We start from the raw sequence: 27694 nt of genomic DNA, 5'->3' as shown, positions 1-27694 counted from the left end.
GAGGAAGACAGGAAACACAGTTTACAGTCTCCACACATTGTTACCAGTGATGCACTTATGCACACATGCACACATGGACACATGCACACAGGCACACATGCACACATGCACACAGGCACACATGCACATGCACACATGCAGACATGCACACGTGGACACATGCACACGTGCACACATGCACACATGCACACGTGGACACATGCACACATGGACACATGCACACATGCACACATGCACAAGTGGTCACGTGCACACATGCACACATGCACACATGCACACTTGGACACAGGCACACATGCACACATGTACACATGCACACATGGACACAGGCACACATGCACACATGCACACATGCACACGTGGACATAGGCACACCTGCACACATGCACACATGCACACATTGGCACAGGCACACCTGCACACATGCACACATGCACACCCCGCAGTATACACACAGAGCACTACTGAGTTACACTAGTGTTACTAGCACTATCAGGACTATTATATGTATTGTTAAACACACTCACCAGCATGGATGGCCTGCCTTGCTGTAACCCTGGAGGGACCTGCAGAAATGATGAGTTTAATGTCAGTGGGCACAACTGTGCCATTGATATTGCATATGATACAGTGCAGTAGTACACCAGTTGCCTTTCACACGTCAGCTGCTGATATTGCCAGTATCACACATGCACAATTACATACTATGATGATAGATACATACCACGGACACACCTTACACATGCATAAACTAACAGTGTACAGAACAGTCAAGTGTACATATGGCATATTACCTGCACACTCCATGTCGTGCTGCTGTGTGGATCCAGCCTCCATCATGATGCAGGTGTACTGCTGTTGCTGTTCCGGGGCTGGTGCCACAACACTTAGGAGTAGCCCCTCCAGTCTGGTGAGGGGGGATGTGTGGCCACCCCACCTCCTGTGGCAACCTGTTGCCTGTGGATATCTGATGCACGCTGTCGGACACTTCTGATTAAATCACTGCAGTGATGTTGTACCTGCTCATATGTCCTATTATGCGTGCCAATATCATTTACCCTACGGACAAGGTCTTGCCAAAGTGCAGCCCTCTCCTGCTGATTCTGACTGGTGCGGGAAAACAGGATGTCATACTCCTGCACCAGGCTCAGGTGTATCTCCTCATCTTCCGCTGAAGAGTAGGCAGGATTACGCTGACGCGCCATCTCCCTGGAAGAGAGCACAAACAGGATATCAGCAGACTATGTCAGCAATATATGGCACACATACTATACATGATACTCATGTGTACTGATATACTACTACTCCCATATGTTGCATGTGTGTGTGTCATGGTGGATACACAAGTACATGGCCAGATATCAGTGCTCAGCCAACACCTGTGCAACAATACCTGCCACATTCCACACAACATAGTAGCATGTCCCATCGGTCAGCACACTCTGACAGCTCCAATGCACAACCTCACTCTGGGGGTTCATCCCAAGGTACTGTATGTGGGATGCCATCCACTAGTGTGATGTGGACACAAGTTACTCGGCCTGGATATACATATCCCACCACCACCACCAGCACAGTAGACTACTTTGATATGTATGTGATTAGACAGTTATTCACTTGTTCGGACTGAGATGGTATCCATGCAGCACACTGGGCCAGTGGAAGCCACAACCCACACTGCTGACCCCTTTGCAAATGCTTACCACAAACATGCCACAGATTGCATGGAACTTGCACACACATTTCTAACCCAGACCCTATGCACAAAGGTTAGTCATCCTGTCCGGTGGACCCCAGACAGAGGCAGATTGTATAACAATAGCAGGAGGCTACTGCAGGACAGAGCAGATTCACATTAAGGGAAGGCATCTGTGGTCAGTACTGGTACTACGCTACGGTCCCTCATAACAATGGCCACGGCCTACTCTGGGAGGGTAATGGCCACAAACACTATTGATAACCACAAGGCCTTCTTCAGTTATGTTACACATATGGACCAAATGCCGCAGATATGCTCTGTGTTAATACACACCTACTTAACATTCACCAAACACACAGATATTGGCAACATTCTTGCAGACAGGTTCGGTGCACGTATCCCCCCTCCTTCTCTCCCACCAGTTGAAATAGTTATCACAGCTGTATGTAACCTCCCTATCATCTCACATGTCCAGGTGAGGGCCGCCCTCAGCAAAGCAGAACACACAACATCACTGTGACCTCATGGTATCCCTGGATGTGTGCTACCTGAACTCCAAGAGGACATACAACTGCATATAAGACTGATAATTTATCTTGGCCATACTACAGGATATGTACCTGGACAGTGGCATACAGCAACAGTGGTCCCACACCACTAAGGAGGCACCTCGACTTACCCTGGGAACTATCACATCATATGCATAACTGGCCTGGTCTGCTAAGCTATGGAATTATGCAGTATGGGATGCATATGCAGTAATATTGGGTACCTGCAGACACTTGTTCCCAGCCAGTGTGCCTTTGTGATGGGCTGATCCTGCCTTTTGAACCTGGCTGACCTTTCAAACCAGTCACTACAGCCATTGCTGGGGCAACGCACAGACAACTGCTGCCAGGATCATGGCCTAACACTGATTGACATGTAATGTATAGTCATCCCCTTTTGGTGGAACCATGTACACACAACATATCACATGGACATACCTATAGATACAGACCTATGACACATTTGGAGGGTTCACAGTATGCACACTATTAACCTGCTACTTTGCATTACCTGTGTTTGGCGCAGCTGGTTGCATTACCACTGCTTCTGATTCCTGCTGCTACTGTCACTGCTGACAGCTTAGAGTCACAGTGTGTAGGGTTTTTTTTTTTTTTTCTCTCTGTCTCGGTTTGTCTCTCTCTCCCTCTGTCTGCTTCCAGACAGTGCAATGAATGTATTGCATGTGTGGAATGTTAGTACAGGATGCTTTTGTAGGTATCTGCATAGGTCCATGTGATGGCCTCTGCACCAATTGTAAGCCAGCATTTGCTAATTGCGTACAGCCAGTTGTGTACTGATTGCAGTTCTCACTGTGATTTCAGGACAGTGCTATAAAAGAGTATGTGAGATAGGCGTTGCCCTTTCAGATTGTAAGGGTGGGGACCATGCTGGTATGCTGTGGACACTGTTCTGTGAGTGTAAAGGTTAGTATCTCTCTCATGATTCAGGCTGTGTTGTAGATTCACATTTCTCCATTCCTCTCTCCTGTTCCCTGTAGTAAGTGTGTATGCACAATGACACCTACAACTATATATAGATATATATTTATATATATATATATATATATATATATATATATATATATATATATATATATATATATATATATATATATATATGTACATATACATACATTTATATGTGTACATTAACTGACATTATTACCTACAAGCTACCAACTAGCATGGCTGTTTCTGTTCACACACTACTATTATGGGAATCCAGTAGTTTTGACAGTAATTCTACATGACATGCTTTGGGTACTACACATCCTATATTCCCTTTACATTCATCCCTACTATTACATGTTATATTTATTTTAGCACAATGTTCTTGTATAAGAGTCATGGCTTAGTGGTAGGTCATACAGACTACTGTTTCCAAGGTCCTGGGTTCGGGACTGACAGTGGGATTTTATTTTGCTTTTGAACTGAGTACAGGACCTGTCAATCACAGTGACTAAGGCACTTTTAAGCAGTTGTAACCAGGTTAGCGCTGGTTTGCGCGGAGCTCACACATGCGCACTGGCGGTTAGCTCTGCGCACACATGCGCACACCCACTTACAACCGCTTAACAGTGCTTTCTCTGGCGCACACCCGCGCTATTTTCTTTGAAAGAAATGAAAATGGGGAGACAGGAAAGTGCTGAAAAAGGGGTCACAAAGAGGGTAAGACAGTAGGGAAACAAGCTTGGGATTTGCAGGAGGGATGTAGGTAAGGCCCATAGCTGCCCATTTCTTCATCAGCAACAGCTGTGCATATGTATGTAATTTGGTGTGACATTTGAAACCTTCCACCCCTGAGAGAGGTGTCAGGACAACAATAATGCTTGTTGTACAGCCAATTGTAATTGATAGTTTCCATGTCCAGCAGACATGTGTGCGGAATGGGCAGCTATGTATGGGGCGAAATTTTTTTGTGGGTACAGAGTGCCCTTTTTTTTTTTTTTTTTCAGGTGAGAGTGGTATGTCAGGTGAAGGAAGTCAGTACAGCTGGGGAGGTAGGTTGGGTAGTTAAACAGACAAGACAAACAAGACACATACAGGGGCGGTGTATGACACGTGTGGGGGGGTTACACATTTGACGGGAATGGAGGTTTGGCTATCCAGAGCCCATGAGCCCACAGATGGCAACAGTGGAACTGATATCCCCACCCATAGGCAGTTGCCACTGTTCCTTCACTGCCCAGGATGGGGCTGTGCTGGGGGCTGTGTAGGCCGGGCAACAGGCATGCCCGTAAGTTTTGCCACCCGTGCCTCAAGCTGGCGTAGGGGCTCGAGAACAGAGTCCCAAATCTCCCTACGCACCACAGTCCGGACGCTACGGAGGCTGAGTGGTGGTTCTCCTCTGGCCACACTTGCAGAGGGGGGGCGAGCCCCATCCCCTGCAGCGCTTCCACCCGCAGGTGGCACAGAGCCACCGGAGGAGGGTCCAGACTGGGCACTAGTGCCAGGTGCACTCGGCAGCTGAGGTGGGAGAGGTGGGTCCGCTGGAACCCGCCTTCCCTGTCGTCCTATGTTTTGCATTATGTCATGACAGTTTGGGTTAGTGGCATATAATACCATTCACAATTAGTTGTAACAGCATGCATTAGTATTCCCATTAACCAAACACCCAGATATTCACACCATTGAACAGCGAGCATAACACATGCATAATTTGAACAGCAATACACAGTCCAACAACATGCAGGGTTGATTGATGGCAACAGGCCATCAGGTTTGGATGTATGAACAGGGCAGATGCATCAACGGACATGCAAATATATATGACCCAACAGGACAAATGTCCAGGGGTGTTAATTGTGATTGCACATACCATTTTCACGTGGAATGGGTTATATGTGGTTATAGGATGGGGTGAGAAAATAATATTAACACCTTCGAATACCAATACATATGCTGTACATTTCTAATAGCTGCACATATATACACACTACTGTTCTAACTACAGTTTCCTATATGATAACTATTTCAACTTGGTGATAGGACTGTTACTGCAACATCAATATACATTTTATTGTTCTTCATACACATTCATATCTAGCTTTGTTCAGCTACATCATCCTGCTACATTTGCTTTATATAGCTGTAGACAAGTGTGGATGTTTGGTATATCAGACAATCATACTATCTGCATATTGCAGACTGAGAGCAATATATCCAGATTTTGGGATACACATTCCAGATGCGGCAACACTTTGAACAGATTTCGCTGTTTGGTTTTGATTCTCACATGCATTTCATTCTGTACTGACTGCAGTATACTATATTCAGGGGTTATTACTACTGTATTGCTGGATTCATGACACTTTCTCACACTCTCTCACTTCTTTTCATTTTACTATTCAGGATGGTACTTACTTCTAGGCTTTATTGACATGTTTTACCTGTAGTTATTACAATCCTTTCCAGCAGTCTCACTTCTGTCATGTTTCAATATTTCAACAGGGATATATTTCAGCAAGCAAAACGGGAACAGGAACAACTCACCAAGCCTGGCCCCAAGTCAACACGAAGCTGGTAGGAATCTTAAAATGTTCAGCAGTGAATATCTGCAAACCAGTTTTCAAAGATAGTGAAGTCACAAACCATACAATACAAAGGAATGCCAGCTGAAAAGTACAAAATCCTTCCTTCGAAAATAAGGAATAGTAGACCAGGTAATTCCACCACAAAAGCTTTAATTAACAGACAAGGGATATATTTCACACATGTGATTTCATCATCTTCTGCAGCTATACTTTTCAGCCTGCTGCAGGTTGTGCACTATTTTCTTACAGGTGGGGCATTTTTATTTCAGAATTTATGTCAGACATTTTCATTTTTCTGTTTGGCTTACAGGCTGCAACACACTTTTATAATCAAGCAATACTTGCAAACACTTTCACACTGTTACTTGCACATTTTATTCCTTAGTGACTACACTGCACTCTTTTGCTGACTGTCATACCTTTATATTTCTTTACAGTTACTGGTAGTGGATTACTGACCTGCCTGGTGGCGCAACTGCACCAGCCTATCGCCATAGGCTCTGCGGTTCGCAGAACGGACACCTGCAGCTGTAATATAAATTAAGTAATATTGGAATACACATCTCCATAATATCAGCTAGTTTAATTTCTTACATACATAATTAAATGTAACTTACTCAGTAGTGGGGCGTTGGGCATTTGCTGGGCCTCCTGGATCCAAAGGATCAATTGGTCCAGCTTGTGTCTCTTCAGGTCCGCATGGTGGTGACGGACCTGCTCACCAGTCCTTGGAATCCCTGTGGCACTGGTGAGATCATGAGCCAATCGGTCCCACGCCTCAGCCCTATATGCTCCCCACAGGACCTGGCCCTGCATGAGTTGGGCCTCATGATTGTGGACTAGGAGCCAGACCATGTACCTGGACTCCTCAACACCCCACCTCTGTGCTTGAAAGCAACTACCCTCTCCTACCCCTGTCATTCTGGCTGCAAGCCAGTTCTACAATCGTTTATGCTGTGTATTCCCGCCTATGGGGCTTATATAGTCAGTTTTTCCCACACATATCTGTGATTGGCCATTTTGGAATTGTATCAACTTCAGTAAACCTGCATTGTCATGCTCCAGTTTGTATTCATTCCTATATATTAGCTATTATTGCATTTATAGGTACTGCTGTCATGGCTTAGTGGTTCAGTACCTTGACTATGGTGTATAGTATCCTGGGTTCGAACCTCGCCACTGCTTTTTATTTTTTATGACTGTCTAGACAAGCTGAGGGGTGTGTCTGTGTAAAGGCAGTTTTGATACGGCTTGCTCAACGTTGCCTGTCGGTTAGCTTGTTTGCACGGTGCGCAGCTCCGTGCAAACGGGGTACGCTGGTTTAAGCCTCATTTGGCTATCAGCATGCATATTACACTCAGCTCAGTTAGTGGCACATGGATTTAGCATGTTAAACCACTGCTCAGCTAGAGGCACTCATTTTGCACCAGTTAAACCACTGCTCACCTACGGGCAGATGCACTCACCCTGTTAAACTGTAGCTCAGCTATGGGCACATCTGGCATTTTTTATTGTTTTGTTACCTCACATTTCTTCAATATAAATGGGCTATTTCATTACATTTTACATAACATGTGCTTTTATATGTACATATTTGTCAGGGACTTGTTTCGTGCTTATTTTGCTAAAAATAAAAATTGGTGTTGTGGGGGCTCGAACCATGAATGCCTGCTCTTCAGCCAACATCTCTACCGCTACACTATTGCTTCTTGGCTTACTTTGCATATTTACTTCTTATATGCTTTCCCACTGACTGCTAACTGTAACTGTGCTACGGGCACACCCGCGCAAACGAGCGCACTCACGGTTAAACATCTTTACAATTTTTAAAAAAATTATGTGATGTTCATTTGTACATTTTATGTTCGTAGTCTGTGGGGACATGTGTTGTGTTGTGTTTATTCACATTTCCATGGACTCTGTCGTGGGTGTTTACTTTGGGCACTTTTACTCTTCTGGGGGCATGTCCGCTTACAGGGCTCGGCCTACGGACATGCCCCCTACTGTCTTACATGGACCGTATTAGCCTTAGGTGTGATTCAGCATGCTCTCATGAATATGCAGAGCATGCTGACATCACTCCGTTTACCTGCAGCCTCCGTGTATGAGTTATAACTCTTACACGGAGGCTTCGTGAATCCTGCCCAATATGTTCTGCTCTTGTTGTTTGTTGTTTTCTTTTAGTTACTGTCTGTATGGAATGGTCGTGGTATTAGTTATATGACTTTTCTTTTAATTATGGGTTTTCTGAAAGGGAATTGCATGCTGATGCCACCAGTTTGTGTATTGTTTTCAAGGTACACTTCTTCATTTTATTTTTTGGTTGGTGGCTTGGCAGTGAGTCAGGCTTGAGTAATATTTTCATTTAAAGTTCTTGTTAAAGCTTTGTATGTCTTTGGGTTGTCTCGTGCACATCATGAGAAACACTAAATCTTTAATTATTGTTCAAACAGCTTACCGTTTCCCGCTGGAGCTCCTAGAACCTTTTTTTTTTAAGGGCAGCGGCTCGATGATGTGTTTCTTCTGTATCTAGGGGTCTTCTCATTGCAATGTGATGTCATCAGCAACTTGATGAAGTTATGGAAAGTTACGACTCATAGGTAGGTACTAGGCTATCAGCCCTAGGACCTATACAAGCCTAGCCAAAAAGTACCCTGGCTTTCGCTACCCAGGAAAATTATTTTCCTGTGCCCCTGTTGAGCAGAGCCACAGAGGTGATCCCTGGGGTGAATTTCCTATTTCCCATCCAATCATCAAGAATTTTCTTGAAGAGTGCTAATGAGGAGCTTTGTTTGATATAGATAGGTAGTTTGTTCCAGAGTATGGGAAGTCTCTGGGACAAGAATTTATCCCTCCAGCATGTTCTGTTTATTGTGGTGACAAGATTTAGATCCCTAGAGCGTGTAGCTCTGAGGGATTGGGATTTCTTTAAATGGAGCATGTCCAGCACTTCTGGGTTTGAAATAGCTTTCTATGTTAGGCAGAGATCGACTCTGAGTAGGCGATATGCAATGGAGTAAAGCTGGTGTTTTTTGAGACGGTCTGTATAGGGGATCTGCTTGAGGCTGGTAATCCTCTTTGTGAGGTATTTCTGTGGCCCTTTCAGTTGTTGTAGATGTCTTGTGACGTACATACCAAAAGGGGAGTTGTACTCTATAATGGTTCTAATGAGTGACGAGTAGAGGGGAACAATGACCTCTTTTTTCCTGGATGAGAAACCTTTTGTGATGAGGTGTGCCAAGTAGAAGGATTTCCTGACTACTGTGGCGATATGATTATCAAAGAAGAGACTACTGTCCACCTGTGTCCCAAGGTCTCTTATCACACTTTTGGTGTTAATTAGACTACCACCTATGTGGTAGCTCATGGGTACAGAGTTTTTACCAAATGGGGTGACAGTGCCCTTTTTGGCATTGAGCTTGAGGCCATGGCTTTACCACCAGGCATCTGTCTCAGTGAGGCACTTTTGTAGGATGTCCACATTGTTAGGAGTTTCAATTATTGCTCCTAGTTTGCAGTCATCTGCAAACTTCATTAGCCAAAGACCTTCTGTGTTAGCCTGTACTTCAGAAAAGTAGATACCAAACAGGAGAGGACCCAGGACTGAACCCTGTGGTACTCTACTTGTCACCGGTCTGAAGTCGGATTTGGAGTCTGCTACTTTCACAGTGTGGGTTCTGTCAGTTGGCAACCCATCTTGTGACATAGGGATTTATACTTAGTTTAGTGAGTTTATCTATAATTCAAGAGTGGGGGATGGTGTCAAAAGCCTTGGCAAGATCTAGATATGCTGTGTGAACTACCTTACCCTCATCTATGGCTTTGGTGACGGCTTCAGAGAAGTCAGTCAGGTTTAGAAGACATGATCTGCCTTTTACAAACCAGAACTGGGTGGGTTCCAGAGTTTGGAGATTACCAATGTCTTTGTTTATAAATTCCATGATGATACATTCCATGGCCTTGCAGATCAGGCTCATTAGGCCAATGGGGCAGTAGTTACTGGGGTCTGTGGAGGCTCCTCCTTTGTGGAGTGGGATAACCATCACTGTGCGCCATTCAGTGGACACAAAGCCTGAGGTGTGGCTATGACTGAATATGGTGCTTAGGTGGGGTGCCAGTTCTTTCTGTAGTTCATGTAGAACACAGCCTGGGATGTTGTCAGGTCCCATGGATGCAGTGTTCTTGGCTTTAGAGAGTGTGATTTTACCTGTGCAGCCATGATTACAGGAATTTTGCATTCTTCTGGTATAGAGATGGGCCCTTTAGGGGGTGATGGGGGGTAAAGTTAGCACTGAACCTATCTGCCAGAATGTTGGCAATATCAGTTGGTTCTGTATATTTAGTGCCATTGTGCTGTAACTCATAGCAGATTTGAGTGTTGCCATTGAGATTCTTGACATAGCTATAGAATGCTTTGTGGTTGTCTTTAGAATCAGTGGTGATTTTGTTTTCATAACTAGCTTTGGAGGATTTTATGAGGGATCTCAGCTTCTTACTGAGGCTGACCAGGGAGTTCTTCCAGCCATGGGATTTTACTCTTTTTTGCAATAGTTTCTTTCTTCTGTTGTAGAGTTTGTTTATGGCAGGGGACCACCAGATTAGCTTCCTTTTTTTGGAGGATAACATCTTGGTTCTGTTAGGGATAGCACGATCCATGCACTCGTGTAAATGCTTATAAAGTGCATTTGTGTAGGATTCAGCAGTCGTACCTCTATTGTCCATCTGCATTGGTGTCGTGAAGTTTGCCACTTCCATCTTAAAAAGCATGAAGCTGGCTTTGGATAAATTTTTTTATGGTGGTTTCCCTAATGAGGGGTGGGATGTGGATGTCCAGGCTGATTAGCTTGTGGTCGGATCTGACCAACAAGGAATTGACCTCTGGTGTGGAACACCAGTCACCCATGTTGGTAATGACTAGGTCTAGGATATTGCTGCCCCTGGTGGGGGGGGGGTGGATAAGTTGATCCAAGGTGTTGGAATTTATGAATTCCAGAAAACACTGAGCAAAAAAGTTGGTACATGAGTAGTTTTCCCAGTTAATGGTGGGGTAGTTGAAATCACCCATTATTAGGGTGTTGAGTTGTACCCTAATATTTTCCAGTGTATCAAGAAATGAGGAGCAGGAATCCTGGGGCATGGTGGGGGATCTGTAGCAAGTTACAATTTGGGTAGTGGTCTTGCCAAGAGTTAGTTGCACTTGGATAATCTCGAATGCATTATGCTGAGCAACTAGCCTGGAGGTGTGGATATCCTTAATGAATATGGACACGCCTCCACCTTTAGTGTTTCGGTCCAAGTTAGGTGACCAAAAGGTGTGGAATGAATTATAGCCTGGTAATGCAGGGGTGCTCTCTGGAGCCTTGAACCAGGTCTCTGTCACTGCACAGATGTCGATGTTCTCCATTTTAAGGAGTGCCTCAAGTGAATGCATTTTGAGGTTTAGATTTCTAGCATTGAGTAGCATTACCCTCAGATTTTGCTTGCTTGTATCTGTTACGGTGGTGAATTTGTCATTTAAACCTTGCCTAAAAAAGGCACTATAGGGGTGGCAAGAACCTTAGCCAGTATCCAGAATCCCAAGGGCAACAGGTGCAGGCCATCTCTGGCAAAGCATTGTGGTCTGTCGATGATGTCATCCCAGGCAGATAGATACTGGATCCCCTTAGAATGACACCAGAAGCTTAGCCAATTGTTGAAGTCAATCATTTTGTCCTTGTACTGTGGTATCATTCTGGGTGATGGCAGGATGCTACTCAGGGCTAGGGTCATACCTGCCTGGGCTACAAGATCGGACAGCTCCTCCATGTCTCTTTTCATGCAATCCAGGGAGGTACGTCTCAGGTCATTCACACCAACATGGACAATGACAGAGTCATATTTTTACTTGTTGTGGAGTGACCTGAGTACGTTTGTATGCATTTCTTCATTTAACTGTCATGGGAGCAAAATAAGCTGTTATCAGAGCAGCAAGAAGAAATAATTGACCGTAAGAAATCTCAAAAGTCAATTTTTGTTGTTTTCCTTTACGTAAATATGTTTGAAGCTGATAAATATCTTTATTATTATTAGTAACTTTTAAATTAAACCAGACAAAGCACGGACTAGGTCACACTCATGCTGGTAACTGTGCTATGAAAGAAAAAAATGTATTGCCTGATTCCCGTTGTTCTTTTAAGTTTTAGGTATTACTTTTTAATATGTTGAAAACTGCATTCTTATGAACAATTACTGATTAGTATACTGTATAGTGTCCATTTAGTACACTGTATACTGTCCATTCAGTTTATGTTTGTGCTACATTCTAACCTTTGCTGTGCTTTACTGAGACTACAAATCCGATGATAATATCATAGCTTATGCATTCCAGTTGAAGCAATGCTTACATAATTAAGGATAATTTGGCCCTGTGATTGTTTGATTAAAGAACACCACCATTTGCGCTAGATTATCTAAAGTATGCCCTTGAAGGAGCTGGGTGAGTAATGGCCCCATGTTATTTGTAACATTTATAAGTTTCTTGCACTGGGTCAGCTCAAAATCAGGCAATCTTGCAAGGGTAAGCTGCAAGTTAAAGATAGCCAACTCATGTTCTAATGACAAGAAGGAGGCCAGCACCAAATGAGAAGTAATCACACCTAGGTAGAATGACAGGTTCCACTGCATGGTCTTCAGAGAAGGTTCCTGTGTTTTACATTAAAGTATAACTGTAAAACAAAAAGCAACCCTACACTGCACTGATTCTACCCTATCTAGGCCTTTAAATAATTTATACCCCAGAAGAAATGACCAGCACACTTTGAGGGACATTAATAGTCCAACCAGGTCTCCATTATGAAGGCAAGATTGTTATCACAAAACAAGTGCAAGACAATCTCATATGTTACTCACAGACTCCACTTTCATATACAGTGCCATATGTTTGCAATAAGTTTCATATATGATGCCAGCAGTGGACAGGACATACTGATTAATCAAACTAGACAATAGGCTTTCTGAGTGTAAGTCACGTGGAGGCAAAGAAGGCTTCAATCATCATTGTGAATTCACCATGGAAAAGATACGAGTAACCTTAACAGGAACTCGGCAGCCTTGCTCAGAGACTGCATTTGAAGAAAACTTTAGTGATACAGACCAGATGCCAGCAGAGTTGTTATACCAAATATTAGGACAACCTTGTCAGATAGCAGATTACTTGAATGTCTCAAGCAGCATTTTGTTACAGGATCTGCATTTCCTGTATAGAGTGCACATAAGTGGTAAAACAAGCAAAACTACAAACTTTCATAAAAAGAATAAGGCCATAGGTTTATAGGTTCATAGGTCAATACTAGACTGTTGATTCGTAAAACCATTGGTAGCTTAAACTCAGTCCCCCAAATCATAGGTAGCCATTCAGTTATATGCATATAATTCCCAACTATGCATGTTTTTATATAGTCATATTATATAGAAGAAAAATGGTTGCGCTATGCTGGAAAAATAATTATTTTATTTAATTTACAGTATTCTGTTGGCACTAAATGTTAATATATATATATATATATATATATATATTTTTTTTTTTTTTTTAATATCTTTTTTATATGTTTTCCAGGTCAGCTGTTCTATAAGTTTGTCTATAGTCACATTACAAAGTAACTATATATTCTGACCTATATTCCTAATGCAGTCTTTCACTTCATACTATTTTTATCTCAATGATCACTGACATATAAGTTTAGTATATGACAGAAAGCGCTCTTATAAATGATATGCTTTTTGATTAAGATTTATTTAGCTAAAGAAAAGCAACCTTATATCTAAATATATTAATTACTGTTACAATTTAAGCACTGTTTTGAGTACTTTCCTGTCAAAAGGAGCAATGGTTTATTTTTGTTTATTTCAGTACCATCAACAATATATTGTAGTTCTTCAGAAATATAGATTTATGAGAAAGATGGAGAAGAAAAGGGAAAGGTTAAATTTAATGGTAAAAAAAAACACAATAAGTAAACTAGTATAATGGAATTTGGTTCAATAGTTGAATGGAATTATTAGGGCAGCAAAAAACAAGTCAGACAATTGGAACTCAAAGCAATAGCACATCCATATTAGATCCATTTAGAAATGTATCTTTTACAATCTTACTCAACATGCAGACATTCTATCAAGAACTATAGTTATTTGAAGATCGATGTCCCAAAATGTTGCTGATGATTTTAGTGTCTAGGAAGACTTATTCTTATGCTTATTATTGTTGTGTTCATGATTTTTTAAATTTATTTACATTACTGATAGTATACAAATGTGATTTAACTGCTCTTAGTACATCATAGTTGGTTTCCAACTACGTAGGATAGTAAATAGCTTTATATTGATATATATTGCTGAAAAACAGTTCATTTGACTATTGGAATATATATAGTAATGTCCATGTTATTAACCATTATAATTTAATACTAGTTAACAAGTTAATAGTTTTGTAAATATTTAATCTAAGATAAGTTTATTTATGTATATAGTAGAGGTAATTTCACTTAAAAGCTATACTTTTAATTATGAATCAGCTTATAATTAGGCAGTTCCTGACTGAAACTTGCTGCTAGTTAGAATGCTAATTTGAGTGATTGATGTCACTCAAATTAGGAGTTTATAACTCCAGAAGGGTTCTGGGTGTTTTTTTTAAATAGATTCAGTTACAATTCTTTGATAACAATGTTTTTGATGTTCACTAAAATTTGTATAGCTGAAAGCTATTTAAGCATATCTCTTGTTATACTTCTTTATACTTCATGTACAATAAACAGTTGTATTCCTTAAATCTATCTATTATCTTCGTATAGACAAAAAAATAATAAAAGCCACAGTCAACATGCATTATTAGATAAAGAAACTATGTCATGACTTCTTTACATTGTATTTCACTTAACATTAATGGTCTAAATAATCATAATAACAGAAGATCGTTAAATAAATATCTCAAATTACAAAACTCGCAATTATTTCTTCAAGAAACTCATTTGATATCAGATGATATTTTTAAATTAGACTCTAAATCTTTTTCTATTCTGGTTAGCTCTGAACATTCTCAAAAAAAAGAGGTGTTGCAATACTATGGAATAATAAACTACCTATGCCTAAAATAATAGAAACATACCAAAATACAAAGGTATGGTAGCTTCAGTTATTATTGAGTTTAACAACACTATATTCACTTTATTCAATATATACTGGATTCCTAGCTTTGGATTTAATTCAGCACAGCAACATATAGAACACATTACACATTTTTTCTAAAGGTAATATCATATTAGCTGGTGACTTTAATTGTATTTTTGATAGCAAAAATTCTACCTCTATTGGTAAAAGAAGGATCTTGACTATGGCCAGGCTACTGAAATAACTTTCTGAATCCTTTTTTGTTAAAGGACATCAACAACTATGCAGACTCTAAATCACTTTTCTATACATTCTATTAACATAGACATAACTCATATTCAAGGATAGACAGAGTTTTTATTTCCAATAATTTAGCAGATTTTTTAATTAATGCAAATGTGATTACATGTCCCCTTTCTGATCATAATTCCATAATCTTTGATATATATATATATATATATATATATATATATATATATATATATATATATATATTAAGATAAGAAATAACAACTCACATGAGGTAAATGCTCCAATACCCAACAGCAGTCAGCAAATATAAAAAACAGTCTCACAGGGTAACGGAGCAAAACAAAGCTCAAAAACGCAAGTGTCATCCAAAGGAGTTAAAAACAATTTATTCCAATCCAAATAGTACAGGTAAGTGCTTTCACCCAGTAGGGCTTCATCAGACCATAAAGACACAAAAACCAACAAACATTTATATTACTACAAGTTAGTAAAAAAGTGGGAAATCAATAATTAATTAGCTCTTAAAGAGACATAGAAACAAATAAAAACAATACATCTAGTACTGACAAATATGCAACTGAAAATATATATATTGAAAAATAAAATATATATATATATATAAATATATATATATATATATATATATATATATATATATATATATATATATTATACATGCATTTTTTTATATTTTATATATTAAAGCTCTCACAATGATATTGTGATCTGTAGTGAGAGTAGGGAACAGGTGGAGGAGACCCTGGAGAGGTGGAGATATGCTCTAGTGAGTAGAGGAATGAAGGTCAGCAGGACTAAGACAGAATATATATGTGTGAATGAGAGGGAGGATAGAGGAATGGTGAGGATGCAGGGAGTAGAGTTGGCAAAGGTGGATGAGTTTAAGTACTTGGGATCAACAGTTCAGAGTAATGGTGAGTGTGGAAGAGAGGTGAAGAAGAGAGTACAGGCAGGATGGAGTGGGTGGAGAAGAGTGTCAGGAGTGATTTGTGACAGACGAGTACCAGTAAGAGTGAAAGGGAAGGTCTACAAGAGGGTAGTGAGACCAGCTATGTTATATGGGTTGGAGACAGTGGTACTGACAAAAAATGCAGGAGTCAGAGCTTGACATGGCAGAGTTGAAGATGTTAAGATTTGCACTGGGTGTGATGAGGGTGGACAGGATTAGGAATGGGTATATTAGAGAGTCAGCCCAGGTTGGAAGGTTTGAAGACAAAGCCAGAGAGGCAAGATTATGTTTGTTTGGACATGTGCTGAGGAGGGATGCAGAGTATATTGGGAAAAAGATGTTAAGGATGAAGCTGCCAGGTAACAGGAAAAGAGGAAGGCCTAAGATAAGGTTTATGGATGTGGTGAGAGAGGACATGCAGGTGGTTGGTGTGACAGAGCAAGATGCAGAGGACAGAAAGAAATGGAAACAGATGATCTGCTGTGGTGACCCCTAACGGGAGCAGCTGAAAGAAGAAGAAGATGTATAGCTGGGAAAATAGAGGTATTGCACTACCTAATCTAGAGCGTTAGTCAATCTCTTCAGTAATTAAATCAATCTATTACCTTATGAACAGTAAGTATTCAGTAAAATGGAAAGAGTATATTCTAACTTTATCTCAAAATCCAAAAAGTAATAATGATACCTATATGTTAAATTTAATAAACAACTCATTTATCTGGAGATTGAAATAATTTTTCTCTTACTATCATACCCAGACATTTAAATCTAACTACATAACTCTAATCTTAAAATCCTTTAAAAATGTTATCCATAGATTTAAAATATATGAAAGTTGGATATTCCTTATTTACCCCATAGCCTATACACAAGGGATCATTTTTACTACAGATTACCATAAAATATCACTATTCAAACAAAAGCATCTGATAGCTTGGTATAAAATGATGAACAGTCATGAGTTAAAATCAGTTAATACTCTTATAGAAGAGAATAATCTTGATTCAATGCTTTGGCTAGATTTAGAAGAAGCTAGGAAATACATCTAGGATAAACTTGATCTAATCCCCACTTCATCTAAGACTTCAATCCCTAAACTTATATAGTATTTAATTGTTTTCACTCAGCAGAACAATTCAATGAAAATTAGTATTTCACATATATAGAACAATAAAGTCAGATTTGGATATATACACCGATAATTATTGGAATTTTTTCTCTATCACTAATAATTGTAATCCTACAGACAAAGATAAATTAAATATTCTTCAATCAGCTGGCAAAACTACATCTTCACTCAAATGGAGAATATTTACCTGGAGATTTTTAAATTGATCGTTTCTCACCTCTCACAATATTAATAAGATAACTAAAGATAATGTTTTATGCTGGAGATGTAAAAAGGATGTAAACGCAGATTGGAAGCATATATTTTATGATTGCTTATTCTTAAAGACATTTTGGAAAGACATTAATAAATTCTTACAAGCAATCTTTACTGATAATTTTTCACTCACCAAATCATTAGTGTTAATTAACACCCCAATTACAAATTGTGTAAAACCAAGTAAATATTCAATTCTATTGTCTGTTCTATCCATTGCCGGGAAAGAAATCACAAAAAAATTGGAAAACTTCACATATCCCCTCTTTTCAAATTTTTAAAGATCTTCTCAAGGATGTATCTAAACTAGAATTGTTGACAATTAAATCTAGCCCCGGGATTCATGAAGCTTGCACCAGGCGCACGCATAGCGTAGGCGTTATAATGCCAAATATGGCCGCCGAGCGATTCAGGTACGATCCAATTCCACGTGCACTACTGGCGTATGCCAGATCTGCGCAGCCCTCGGCGTAGGTATGCAAATCACCCCATGTGCAGTGTTGCACCATGCAAATTAAGGCATATAGCGATTCATGAAGTGGTGCAGGCGTAGCGTAAGCCCACAGAAATGTAAACCAAAAAACACGGTTTACATTTTCCCAAACATAACATCGGAGCTATGGAAGAGGGCCAGACCCAGGTATCACAACGTGAACATATGCCAATGGTGAAATACACAGCCAATGGCATAAGAAAAGATGCATAACACGTAAATAACAACATTTAATGTCATGTCCACAGTAACGCACAGCAGAACCGCAGGGCATGTGTGCGGAAGCTGTAACATAAAGAAATAATATAAAAATGTCATAAAATCTCAACGTAATAGAAAGCAGGTTTACAGCATAACACACAATGGTAGGCATGGAACACTACAACCAAGGTGCAAGGGTTGCTAAGGGCTTGCGATAGTGTTCGGCGCGGTAACTATGAATTAGTAGTCAATGCCATGCAAATGAGGCAGATAATACGCAAATGTCCCGCCGGAGGAAGGTTGTACCATACGGCGCAGCGGTATAACACCGAGGAGTGGCTCAGAGGAGATACATGACATCAGCAGAGGGGTGTGCCACTGTAACACTAAGCACATTGGAGCATTGCAAATCTGGCCTGTCCATTGCTAAGCAAAGCTGCAGGATAGGGGTGGGGAGGAATCGTTTAGCTGAGAGCACACATGGTGGCCAAAAGCGCATGTGTACGAGGATGAAAAGGTGCCCGAAACCCAGTAATTGGACGCACACGCCACAAACAATAGCAGAAACAGGAATGTCAGGGGAAGAAAAGGAAATACGGAAGTAGGGTAATTGGAGTACTAATGAGCTATCAACACCAATCAACCCACGAAGGCCAATCGACGGCAGCTGACAAGTCCGCTTGCAGAAACCTGCAAAACAGGATAGGGGAGGCATGTGAATGCAAAGAAAGGAGGGGAGGTATTGGATTGCAAAGATAGGAGACCTGACACAGCAGAGCAAAGCAAACCAACAGCAGACCGGCAGTAGCACACATAACGCAAGATACGCCAGGTCCAGGAAAGCACAAATGAAAGTAGGCTGCAGGATGCATGCCAGAAAATGGTGGGTGCAACATGCAGAAATGTAAAGGGAAGGTGAAGAGGTAATCCACGGCAGGCAAATGTAATTCAACACCAAAGGCACCACAATAGTAGTTCTGGCAGTAAAACACATAACTTAACCTGTAGCTGCGAATGTACATACACACCCTATGACATCATCGGTGTTCACAGCACAATAGTATAAAGTGTGTAAGCACCCAACACACACCTGTGTATTCCCAAACAGTGCACCATAGGTGTAAACACACGGGGAACTTTTAAAATGCACATGTTGGGAGCTGCCATAGCTGTGATTCATCAGCATGTGTTAGAGACTGACGGTGTTGTTGAGGATGATGCCGGCAACCACCGCAGGCCTCAGCGGAGAAGGAGAGTGTTCAGACCAAGGGTAACTTACCAGGGGCTACATGACCTGGAGATAGTAGAGCGTTACAGGGTGGACAGGGACATCTTACAGCAAATAGTGGAGCTGTGCCGGCCTCGCCTGAGAACCAGAAACAACAGAAGGGAACCCATACCAGTGGACACGAAGGTATGTGTAAGCCTGTGAATACTGGCCACAGGTACCTTTCAAAGGCCAACTGTAGATATAATGGGTATCTCACAGGCATCAGCATCCAGGGTACTACACCAGTTCCTGGATGCCATGTTATCACATGCTAATAAGCAGATATACTTCCCAAAAACTCAGGAGGAGTTGGCCAGCAATATGCGTGACTTCCACCATGTGGCACAATACCCGGAGGTACTGGGTGCAATAGACTGCACACACATACAAATCAAGTCACCACCCGGTGAGCAGAGTATGCTCTACATAAACCGCAAGGGATTCCACTCCATCAACTGCCAGGTCATGTGCAATGCCCAGGGCATTATCATGGATGTGTGTGCTGGCAGCCCTGGAAGCTACCATGACTCCCATATCTGGCATGCCTCACAGCTGTATCAGGTATTTGTCAGGGGGGACATCCCACATGGCCATCTCGTGGGGGAGGCTGGCTATGCACTGGAGCCGTGGATGATGACTCCCATCAGAAATGCACACACACCCATGCAAGAACGCCATAATGAGGCACACGCACAAACCAGAATCATCATAGAGCGTGTGTTCGGGATGCTGAAATCATGGTTCCGGTGCTTGGATACATCTGGTGGAGCCTTGCAGTAGTCTCCAGGCACGTGTGCCCACATCATCATAGTATGTGCCATGCTACATAATATGATCCTGTGGAAGCAGCTCCAGCAGGGACAAAATGGTGAAGGCCCTCATAGCCCACCGCAATTGCCAAGGCCAGTACAGGCACAGAGGGATTCAGACCATGAACACACTGTGCCAGCCCCAGTAGGCAGATGGAGGCGTGCCCAATATGCCTACGCCTTGGCAAAGAGGGAACGTATAGCACATACTCTGACCGTGTAGGCCCCTACGGACTGACACCTTTCCACCTGCACACACAGTAAAATGGATGGCACACAAATATGACCACCTGTAAATTGTAATGTATAGGTGGCCCAATGTGTGACTCCTACATAGGCAGCCCTCAAACATTGTAAACACAACAGCCAGTGCAACACGGAATGCAAACACCTGAACAGTACATGAGTCTTACAGCATATGGTGGTGCTGTGTGCCTGTCACGTTCCCCGCCAGATATAGATCTATATATATATATATATATCTATATATATATATATATATATATATATATATATAGATATAGATATATATATATATATATCTATATATATATCTATCTATATATATATATATATATATATATATATATATATATATATATATATATATATATATATATATATATATATATATATATATATATATATAGATATATATATATATATATATATATATGTACACATATGCATATATATAATACAGATAGAAAGGGAAATAGAGGGATATATGGTGATATAGATGGATTCAGCGATATCTGCAAATATGATAGATAGTCCAACGACATTCATAACATCATGGAGGTACAAATAAATAGGATACCGCCAACCATGGAATGTGTAACATACCGACATGCGTAACCACAAGGCTGAAAGACCGATAGAATGCAGTACCGGAACAGTACATCCGCGAGTAATAGTATGATGATATGAAGGGACGGTTAGTCACCGCTGACGGTGTCGCGGTCCACGTAGGTACTGTGTTCAACTGTGTCTGTGAGTGCCGTAGTCTGTGTAAGTGTGCGTCGAGGGTGCCATGTGCGTTTCTGTGTGACTGTAATGTGTGTGCGTGTCCGTAACATGTGTATGTTGGTGCCAAGTCAGAGGCAGACCAGTATGGTAGGTGTGGGTATAGCTAGACGTAGGCATACGGTTACTACCTGTACCACAGTAGGAGGGATATCCCCACCCTGGGCAGGTGTGTCCTGACATAAAACAGTACAAAGGGCAAATGTCCGAGATGGTAGGACATAAATATGTCCCATATATAATGTAACAGTCGTATTTAATAGTTATGCCTGTATGTAAGAAACTTAAATGTTACATGCAATATGATAAGTATCCAAAGTCACACAACAATAGGTATGTAGTGAGGATAAAAGTATGTGCTACCTGTGTACTGACCGTGGCTACGTGTTGGCCTGTAAACACCGCTTTGTGTCCCGCAAGTGTCCAACAATGACCATATGATAAGGTGGCAACCCATGGCAAACTGGCTCTTTTAACAACACAACCACAATGACTGCAAATATCTGGGACAGAAATACAAGGGATAGCTGTCACCTACACATATCCCTGATATATCGCTGCAATTACGGAGGTATACAAGTAGCAAGCTCACCTGCAGACGATATAGAAACCAATTAACAATGGCCCAACGTACAATCCCGTAACATAAGTCTACTAACTGTTAGCTCTCTAATCAGGGACGGAGCCCACACACATATATATGGATTATGTAGAAATGCAAGGCCCACAAACCGTATATGTTACGTACAACCACCGACATCCCCACACTAGAAACTAAAGCAATACAAACTGTAATAGCAGCACAAACATCCAGTCAGTCAATTACATCTGCAGAACCCTCAACATACCGCGTGAGAGACACAATTAAAGGCGACATGCAAAATTGCAGGCGTTGTATAATGGAACAAACAGCCATGTTACAGGTATTGATTGCAATACTCCGTTATCAGATGTCGGGATGACAGGTACACCCACATGTTGAACCAAATACTCTACCTGTCACACACAATCCACGGGGGACATGAATCCAAACTATACTTGTCTCTATGCATAGCAGTTGCAGTTACTCATAACAAAACACAATACAGACCGTCTCCCCGAAGGTAGGGCAAATAGGCAACGCCCAAGTGGAGAATCCAATTATACCCCACTGTCGCCGCGTAATTGTCGAATGGAGTAGCTGCACAGCTGATATGTAAGTAATTAGTCACTCAGGAACACCAATTGTTGGGAAGAATCCACATGTTTCAGGTATCGACGTATATAAGGATGACTTGCCAGACATTCAAACCATATGCTCATACCGAAAAACAGTTGAAACACTGTGAGAGAGATAGAAATGAAATGCCGTAACGACGACAAGGTATGTAGAATGCCCGATATGTAAGGTTATGTATAGCATGATCTGTATTAATTAGTTTTACTGTATGTATAGCCTGGTTTGCATTAATTAAACGTGTCCGCAATGCATAAAGTGGGGAAAGGTATTTATGTAGTGATGTCTTGCTGAGCATACTAACACTTGTAGAATCTGTGCGTCCAGCAGTGGGACACAAGGTACATAGCACAGACACCAGAAGGGATGCTACATGAGGCCATTAAACAGAACAATGCCATACAACCCGCCATCAGTGGTAGGGTATGTCCAACAAGGACGTGCCATAGCAGGGGATAGTATATATTGATCTACTGTCACAGCACGCATGTGTATGGGCAAATAACGTTAGTGACATATGTAAGATGGTCCCGCTGAGCAAGTATGCTTTGCATTATGGGATACTATGTGAAATATGTGTAATGTATAGTATTATAGGTAGATATGACAGATATTCAACACAGCATAACAGGTATATCATGCATACCACAGGTATCGTCTATTGGTATGTACAATAACAGGATACATATGGCCTGTAGGTATGGGACATAGTAATAGCATGATAGCTAATCTAAATGGAAGGGCTACCAAGTAACCATGCACAAAGGACAAGTAATAGCTGCACAGGTGCATAGTGGGGTACTATGCAGTCTGTCAAGTCCATGTGTAAGCACAACTACAGTGTTCACACTAGTGGCACCTCTCCAGGGTAGTGCCCTGTGAAGAGCAGAGCCAGGTGTCACCTGCACCACTGCACAGTACAGCCACTGCAGTGATCCCAGGCCTACATGTGTCTCCCAACCACCAAGGGAGGTATCACATGAACAGTGCTACTGAGTGTCCCTGCGTGATGTACAGAGGACTTATGTTCCACAGCATGGTGAGTGTCCGGTTTGGGAATGTAACCCAGAAGCACATCCCACTCATTGTGGCATGTGTGCACATATCCATGAGCATGTTGCTCACAGTGGCCTCTGCTTATGTTGCGTATGAGGAGTATATCCATCAATAATGTTGTGGACATGGGCCCTGTCTGATCAGCAGAGGTCACCCCTGAGTATGTAGTATGCAAATGTGTACAGATGTGGTGTCTGTAGTGCAGCCGCATATTGAAACTATCGGAGCTCAGTAAACGTCATGGCGTGTTAATGTTGTGGCATGTAAAGCTGTAGCTGTTGTGTAAGGTACACCCTAAATGGGGTGGTGTACCCTTGAATGTGTGTAGATGTCTTGTGTTCAGAGGTACATGGGTGCCTATGTACCAGTTACACACCCAGTACAGATAGGTGTGGCCACGTAGGAGGATATCCACGCCACAGTGGCAATACGGTAACCACAGGAGTGGGTGCGACATATGTGTGTACTGCAAACATGTACAATGTGATATGTATGTAGGGGACCACCATCCATGTGATAGTCAGTGGATGAATGGTGTAATGCAAAGATGATGTGCATGCACCTTGTGTCATGCAGCTTGATGCCATGATAGTCATATTATGTATCTGTCACAGCGACATCCGTATGGTTGGAGTCATTATCAGCTTGTGGAGCAATCATGGCGCTTGGTATGTAGGGGTTCTAAAGCTAGGCAGGGAAAGTCCCCTGTGCCAGCCTGTTCCACAGGGAAGCATATACTTAACATGAAGGGCCCTATGACTGAGGACCGTGGTATGCCAAATTACCTGACATGTAGTAGCTACTATGGTATGCTGGCCTCACTGTGTGTCCTGTCCATGAGCCACATAGCATAACATCCTGAGACACAGGGTACGATGTGCAGGTGGATGTGTATGTTGTCAATACCAGAATGGGGAATGGTGCTGAAAGGCAATGAGAGGACAATGTAGGATGTGTGGACTCCCGTACCATCAGCAACTGCCCTGGTAACTGTATGAAAGGAGTCCACCATGTGTAGGGGCCATGCTCTGGCCTTAACAAGCCCAACCCGGGTGGCAGCAGAGGACGGGAGGCCAACAATGTCTCTGAGAATGACGTCCTTGATGATGTGCCCCATAGCCACGCAGAACAGTCCAGTCAGGTGTGTAGGACTATAGTCCCACTCGTGCAATGCGGTGCCACCTGTGTGTAGTGTGATAAATGCTGCTGTGTGCCATTCAGGGTCTACAATGTCTGAAACAAGGCTATTACTGAATATGGTGGCCTAGTGGTGAGACATGTAATTCGGAGGTTGGTGGACATCACAGCCTGGGACATTGGAAGATGACATGGGGCCAGTGTCCCAGGACACATAGAGTGTAGGTCAGTACTGTGTAGGTGTGACCACAGGGACACCACAATGTTCATGTATGGATTGCGGCCCTGTAGTGAGTGAGAGGGTGTACTGTCAGCATTGAATCCATCCTCCAGCATGTTGCCAACAATACCTGGGTCTGCAATGTTCCTGAGTGACTGTTGTATGTGACAGCAGATGTGGGTGTTGCCATCAAATACTGACATACCACCATAATGCCTAGTGGTACACCCCGGAATGTGTGGCAGTCATGTTTACGTAGCTAGTCTTGGAGTATGTGATGAGGGATCCTGTGGCCCCACCACGGCTGACCAGTGAGCCACCCCACACATGGGAATGTACACCACTGTGCAACAGCCTACACCTGTTGTTGTACATCATATGTCCGTGGAACATGACCACCAGAGTGGTGTCTGTTATCTGGTGTGTACCATCATGTCTCTGTGTGGAATAGCATGATCCATGCAGTTGTGTAGATGCTAATTAAGTGCACTGGGGTATGTGTCAGCATTTGTATGTGCATTGTCCATCTGCACGGGTGTCATGATGTTAACAACCGCTGTCAGCAGACGTCTGTAGTAGGTGTAGTAGTACACATGTACTGTGTATGCTGTGATGGGTGTGTTTCTGGGATGTGGCTAACACGGTAGATTAGCATATGTTCGGAATCCACCAATGAGGGGATAACCCCAGGTGTGTAACACCAGTCACATGGTGGTAGTGTTCATGCCAAGGGTAATGTAGGTCTTGGAGGTGGTGTGTATGTGTTGATCCAGCAGAGTGGAGGGTATGACTCATGCATGTGTTGGTACATGAGTGGCTATCCCAGTGAAGTGTGGGGTAGTGTCAGTCACACATCAGTAGTAGCTGAGGCCCACTGTCCACTATACCACCATAGAAGGTATGTTACCCATGGGGTATAATGTTGACTCTGTCGCTTGTTACAATGTGTATAGCGGTCCCAGACACAGTTAGTTGCACGTGGAGCACCTCTGATGCATTGTGCTAAGCAACTTGCCAGGATGTGTGCAAAACATAGTGGGATATGGGAACCCCTCAGCTGTGGGTGTGCCGGTCCAGGTATGTGCCTGGAAGGTATGGTCCGTCTATAACCTGTCATTGCAGGTGTGCTCTGCAGAGCCTACAGGCAGGTCCCAGTCACTGCAGAGATGTTGGAGTGGTGCATTATAAGGTGTGCCTTGCCTGCGTGCGTCACAGGGGAAGATGCAAGCAATGTGTCACATGACCCCATGTCGCGCATGCCAGTTACCGCCCTGCCGGTGACAGTTATTGGAAACTGTGCAGGACAGGCAGTATAGAAGCAGCAAGAGCCTAGCATGTGAGCTGTACTCCCAGGGCCGACAGGTGCAAGTCATCTGTGCCACAGCATTGTGTTTGACCAGGACAGTCATAGCGGACAGATACCATATGCCTGTGGAATGACAATAGGAGCATAGGCAACTGTTGCAGTGACACAGTCGGTCACTGTACAGTGGTATCGTGTCCTGATGAATGCAAAATGCTCCCCAGGTCTAGGCCCACACCCTCAGGGCTATAAGACTGGTGAGCTATTGCATGTCCCTGCACACGTAGTCTGTGAAGTGGCATCACAGGGCAGTCACACTAACATGGCGAATGACAGACATATCGTACCTGGTGAGGTGCGGCATGGGTGCATAGGTTATGTTGCAGAAGCAGTTACCCGACAGCAAGATGTAAGCAACTAACGCCTTGTGTAGCCTGCTGTGTGGAACTGCAGTTTGACACCCTACAGAGTCAGCTATGACTGGTGTGTTGTGAATGTTATAACACACTATTGGCTGTATGTGGTGGGCACACATGAGTCTGTGGGCTATAAGCTGGTGATGTTGTTTTCCATGATGGGGGCTACCTCTGGTGCCTACAGTGAGTATGGAGACGTACTGCACAGGTTGTCCTCATAGGTGTGGCCAGTGGTGTAGATTATGTGAGACAATGTGATGGGTGGGGTGTGTTGCGAATGTTACACATCCCCAAATGACTGTCAGGTGCAGTCAGGGTTGGCGACAGCATTACCCCAGCCATAGCTGTCAGCCTCCTGTCCCCAAAATGAGGAACATTAGCCCTCATACAGTGTGACAAATGGGCGAAATGTGGAACACTTACAACTGGCTTACTAACAGCGTCAACTAGGAAGGGCATATGATGGCTAAAATAGGCTGGTCTTACATATAAAACAGATATTCCAATGAATTAATATGATTCTCATCTATCTAGCCATGGCTAGCAGGTAAACTATGTACAACAATGAATGTGTGACAGACCCTTCCAATGTGGAATCTTGAGGAACATGCACCTTTTAGAACCCCAAATGAGGTACGTTCCCCGTAATGAGGTACACCTGGGAGCTATGGGCCCAGCACGGCTGCAGACGTGCATCCCCCACAGGCTATAGTGCCGTATGTTGGGAAGTGAGCATTGAATGTGTACATGAGACAATTGCTCTATTGCCACATGTTCATAGGTTCATAGGTTCATACTAGGCTATCTGCCCTAGGGCATTTATAAGCCTAACCAGAATGTGTTTGGCTTTCGCCACCCATTTTAAATTTATTTTGCTATGCCCTTTTTCGAGGTTAGTATACTGTGCCTCTGTCTAACAGTGGCACAGACGTGATACCCAGGGTAAACCTACGATCTCCCATCCAAACCCCAAAAACAAAGGGGTTCCTCCCCTTGGGAAAAGGAAGGGGGTCAAATTTTGAG

The sequence above is a fragment of the Protopterus annectens genome, chromosome 1.part2, assembly GCF_019279795.1.
Source record: "Protopterus annectens isolate FY-2018-M chromosome 1.part2, PAN1.0, whole genome shotgun sequence".
In the NCBI taxonomy this organism is placed as follows: Eukaryota; Metazoa; Chordata; order Ceratodontiformes; family Protopteridae; genus Protopterus; species Protopterus annectens.
Note: the sequence above shows the minus strand (reverse complement) of the source record.